Consider the following 6,000-nt stretch of genomic DNA (forward strand, 5'->3'; position numbering starts at 1 on the left):
ATGTTGAAGAATAAAGGTGGTCATACCAAAATACTGATTTTCAAGCTATTGTACAAGCTTGAAACTTTTCCCCTTTCCACTTGTTTCAATAAATACACAAATCCATTTCCTGAAACCTAAAGAAATGAGGGGTGGCTCAACTTTTGGACAGCGGTCCCCAACCTTTTTTGCACCACCGACCGATTTATGTCTGACAATATTTTCACGGACTGTCCTTTAAGGTGTCGATAAATACAACAAAATAAAACCAGTAGAGGTACCAAAAAAAGAGAAGCTTCATTCATAACACACGGGAAAGACCCGGGGAAACCGAGTTAACGATAAAAACGATCAAAAAAATAATGCTAAAAACCCTGAAAATCATCATTTTCACACCCGAGTCTCAACTCTCGCCGCCTGGTATCAGTGAGTCAGGTCGGTGATCTAGAAGACATTAGTATAAATTTGCAGTGTAACCATTTCTTTATCTTTTAGCTTTGTTTTGGTCTACGTCAACTATGCAAAATACACAGATTATTAATAATCTCTGGGTCTCTTCCACAGTGTGTCTTTTGTCTCCTTCCTGAGATGGCTGCCCTGCCCTGAGCCTGGTTTTACGAGCGCTTTTAAAAGGATGTTTTTCCTTCCTACTGGTGCCACGTGCTTCCTCGTATGGGATCGTCTGATTGTTGGGGCTTTCTCTGTAGGGTCTTCTGGGTCTATCTAACATAAAGTGCCTTGAGGTGACTGTTGCTGTGAATCGGCACTATCAAAATTGAATTGATCGAACTCAAACTGTGAAGTTGTGGGCTGTCAAACATAAACAAAGGTACTTAAATCTCTCTGGAGAGTTGTGTTAAAATTTCACAGAGAATTTTGCAGATTATTCTATGTGGGTTTGTCACCAAAAGTGACAACTATAATATAAATGCAGGCAATTTCTCCATTGCCTGTACAAAAATATCAATTAGTGCAGCTTTAAAAGAACACATATCAGCTCTAAAGTCACAGCCTTTGTTGTAGCAATCAGCTTGGCATCATGCTGAGAGGAAGCTGTGGAGTGAGAACTTAATTAGGTAGCATTCAAGATGAAAGACTCTTGAGGATCAGTGGAGATGTTAAGAGCCCTTTCTGTGCAACCCTGTACTCCTCTATATACATAAAAATTCGACTGAATAACTAATATGTTCAACTCTCTGTTTCTTCAGGAAGAATTATTGATTTTATTATCAAACTCTGACATATTTTGTCGTTTTTCTTTGTTGTCCAAGGGACCAGATCAGCGGTCTGGAGACTGGCAGCCTTGTGAAGACAGCTAAGACTGAATGCTCTCCTGCCTTTCAATACTTTGTCATGCAAAACTCCAAGGACGTCGGAGGATCACCTCATTCTCCTCCTCGCCCCATTTGTGAAACGTGTCCGGCCTTCTCGGAGCCAAAGCGTGCCACCGGTGGGACTTCCAATTCATTGAAGGGAGGAGTAGGAGATTGCCTGAAGGGTGGACTCCACTCTCTGGTGAGCCAATTTAGTCTGACCTCTTGTCTCTTGCGTCCCAAGTCCAGATAAGTGTCCTCCAATCTGAAGGCTTTGTCACAGTTGTGTGACTGAGCTCTGGCAGCGGGCGGAACAGCTGAACCTGAACATCCACAACTGAAGGGATTACCGTGTCTTCCTTTTTTCTTTTCTTTCTTTTTTGCTGACATTTTCCTGTCTCTGACATCGTAGATAGGAATTGGGACAACAGACTGAGCGTTTGGCAAGACACAGGCCTACTATTCGATAACTGAAAGGTCAAATTTTTGATCACTTCAACTGCTACACTGTGTTCTTGAGCTTCATACATGCAAAGACTTGGCAACAAATACACTTTTGCTTTTCTTTATTGGTATTTACTGGTAGTTTGTGTCTTTTCACACCTTTTCGGTCCAACCTGCCCAGTAACCTGGGCTTATAAAGGTCACACACCTCAGAGGCACTTGTGCAGTTATTGATTCTCAGGACAAATCACTGGAGTCCTGACCAGGGGAAGAGCACCACAACAACCTAAGGTTACGATGTTGCCATTTATCATCAAAACACGACTTTAAATGAGAGCACATCTCGAACTCCTGCAGCATTCTGTCTCATTATCATTTCCCAGAGAGTTAACATGCACTCTAACTCAGCATGGGGTTCATGAGGATGACTCTGACCCTGTATCTTCACCACACATCACACTCATTAGTCAGCGACGGATGAGGCAGGATCGGCCCGCTACGCCGCTTTTAACGCTGCACCCACCGCTATTGATCAGCCACTGGCTCGGGCACTTTTCTGTCTCTCTCAGTCGACGGGCAATTACAGAGTAAACAAAAAGAAAACACACATAGAATATGACCTTAAAACGCTCTACTTATCACACGTGCTGGAGTGAGAGAAACACATCGATCTTGGAGTGAACTTGGGTGGCTCGGATAAAGGCTCAAAGTGAAGTGACAAAGGCAGCGCACGTACAAAGGCTGCATTGACTGCAACAATACCAAAAGGAAATGTGGTTAAAACTGATTCTCTTTCTATAAATGATTATATTAGAAGGCTAATCTTTGGTCATTTTGCCACTGGCTATCCTTGTGGTTGAATACAGACATTGATTAAGAGCCTTGCTTGAGGGCAGCTCTGCTAAAGCTGATGAGGAAAGGAAGAATATTTTGATTTCCCTGGAGACACTTGAGCCTGCTTCTTAACCTTCCACACTTTCATTAATAACATCTGTACATGTCTTTCTGTATTTCATTTGAAAACGTCATCAAATTAAAACGTGTTGTCACATTTCTCAGGAGAATAACATCGTTTGCAGAATCTGTACAAAACACTCCCCAAATTTTTCTTCCTCTTTTCTCTGATTACCTACTAAAATTACACTTGGATCCACTAGAGGTCGCTCTAACGCTGCTTTCTGTATCATATAGTTCTCTGTTTTGCCTTAATCCACCTTATTAACCCTTGCATTAACATGAGGAACAGTCACACAGTGCACACCAAATCCTGTATTTGCATACAGTGTCTATACACCCAGCATGTGAGGAGGTGTAGGAGTACAGAGGAGTACCTGAGCATCAACCAGACCTCCTGAATGATTTGTTTGCATTTTAAATCCCTGCATTAAGTTATAAAAACTGCACACAAGACTGAACCTGAAGTCAGGACAAGACGCCAGACTTCTTGCTAAAAAGCCCTTCCTTTAATGTAACTTGAAGTGACTCATCTCACAGTTCATTAGTTAGGAAAACACTCTTGATTGGTTTTCTCCCACAGGCCAGGTTGACCTTCTTTAAGTTGCCCGTTCCCATCAGTAAATTTTGGTCTGCGCAAATTCAAGACTTTGTTGTACCAGCGTGTACGAGGCACGTCTCACTTTTATCTGCAGCTCTTACCTCCCAACCCCCCTCTCCTTCCTCCCCTTCCCGAGGAAGACAGGAAAGAAATCCATCTCCTGAAACCACTTCTGATGGAAAATGCAGCTGTTTGCAAGTTTGCTCGCTGACAGAGCATGGAAACGGCTTGCAAGGCACGCTCCGACAGTCCTGCAGGCCTCCTGGCAAACTAACACAAGGGCACAGAGCTGTGGTTTCACATGGTTCAACATGCTGCATGAGTCACCCCCCCCCCCACAACATGGTGAGGCTCGCTAACTCAGACAATAATCCAGGGGTTGAATAATAACATGTGTGAACGACACATACATACACAAGGAAAAATACATGTCAAATGTTTGCTAATGCTGCGAGGTGACCTTTAAAAACACCGCAAAGCATGACAAGCCACCCAGTGGGAGTTGACCTGAAAGCACAATACATTTTATTTTCCATTAGGTGTTTAAACATTTGTATTCAATTAGGTCACACTGTTAAACCTTTAAAAAAATCAAGAAACAAAGCTTCTGTTGTCGATATTCTTCTTCTAACAATGACTAAAATGAGTGACTTGTAGCAGCAAACACACAAATGCACTTCCCTTCAGCTCTTCAGAGAGTTTTCATGTTTCTTAGTTGTTTTGATTTTATAGCCCACAATTTTACCGTTTCACACTCCCTAGTCTCAGAATCATTTTTACACGCAGCTGTTTTCACTGACAAGGCTCTAAAACCCTCTAATTGTAGAGCCCAGTATGAAGCTACATTTTCAGCTAGGTTAATGCTAAAAGTCACGGCTGTTCCGGCTATTCCAAGGACAAAGTTTAGGTGTCAGAACCGCAGTGGGAGGTAACGTAGCTGTATTATGACTACTGTGACAGTAGGCATGTTTACTAACTCTTTCAAGCTGCTAAGGAAACAGGAGATACAATTAATTCAGAAAGTATACAGTATATAGTGCTGTGCAATACTGCACATTTTGTTATGGATCTGATACCAATTAAATACAGGGCCAATATTGCCGATATCAATACCGATACAGCTTATATAGGGGAGAACAGTGTGTCATGACTTATTACATGAGTCAACATCAATTTGCAAATGCTGAACACACTTTAATGACCACGAAATCAATGCAAGTTTTCAACAATAATTAATTAAGACAACACAACAAAACTTAAGTTTAAGCTTTTCATGTATTTTGAAACTGGGTTTTTTGAAGACCTGCAATGTAAATGTGCCTGTCTCATAGAGCACTTTGGGTCAACTTCTGTTGTCTCAATGTGCTATTAGCTATAAATAAAATCAAAAAGGTTCAGATATTTTTCATAGAGCATGTTTGGGGTACAGTATTTTCCGCACTATAAGGCGCACTTAAAATCCTTTAATTTTCTCAAAAATAGACAGTGTGCCTTATCTATGAATTCAGGTTGTGCTTACTGACCTCGAACCAATTTCATGTGGTACATGGTGCTCATGGTGCTGCTTCAGGTCCCAAAAACAAACGAACACTGCAGCATCACTGAGAGCCAAACACTGTCTAAATTCTTTCATCTTTAATAAAAATGATCAGCGTTGCTGCTTTACCAGGTGTAACAATTAAGTTTAACATCCAGGCATCCATGAAAACAGGATTTATTAAATTTAACGGAGTTAGAAGTTAGCAGGAAATTAGCTCGCTAGTTTCCACCTAAACATGATATAGCATGTTCTGACTGAGAGATTTCTGAAAAATTCAAACGTACAGCTCTGCTATCACTTCCAACATAAATGAAGACAGAAAACTAACCAGCAGTGACGTTTGTAGGGTTACTGAAGTTGGGCTAGCTGGTATATAATGATGTGCTACGTGATTGCTAGCGACACAGCTATGTTAGCATAATATAAACAGTGAAGCTGGAGGATGAACGCTAACTTTTTTCCACTGTTAATGGCAGGGTTCCCGATGATTATGGACAAATGCAATCGCATGGCAGGATGCTGTAAATGGACCAAACTTCAGTCAGGAGAACAACTGAGATAATGCATCCACAATACGAGGTTAGTCATTAATATACTGCAACAACATGGGAATAGAGCATCTGCCAGATAAAACAATGGTACGGAAGAGGAGGAAGCAAGAAGAATGAGCTGCGTAAAGTTTGACTTATCTGACTGTTTTCTTTCGCTTAATGCACCTTATAATCCGGTGTGCATATATATATATATATATATAAAAAACACCCAGCACGCCCCTGCGGGCGGTTTATCCTTCAAGCTCGGGTCCTCTACCAGAGGCCTGGGAGCTTGAGGGTCCTGCGCAGTATCTTAGCTGTTCCCAGGACTGCGCTCTTCTGAACAGAGATCTCCGATGTTATTCCCGGGATCTGCTGGAGCCACTCGCCTAGCTTGGGAGTCACCGCACCTAGTGCTCCGATTACCACGGGGACCACCGTTACCTTCACCCTCCACATCCTCTCGAGCTCTTCTCTGAGCCCTTGGTATTTCTCCAGCTTCTCGTGTTCCTTCTTCCTGATATTGCTGTCATTCGGAACCACTACATCGATCACTACGGCCGTCTTCTTCTGTTTGTCTACCACCACTATGTCCGGTTGGTTAGCCACCACCATTTTGTCCGTCTATATCTGGAA

Source organism: Rhamphochromis longiceps, linkage group LG17 (genome assembly GCF_057381845.1).
Source record: "Rhamphochromis longiceps isolate RC_006_pf linkage group LG17, R_longiceps_female_GT1.1, whole genome shotgun sequence".
NCBI classification, from domain to species: domain Eukaryota; kingdom Metazoa; phylum Chordata; class Actinopteri; order Cichliformes; family Cichlidae; genus Rhamphochromis; species Rhamphochromis longiceps.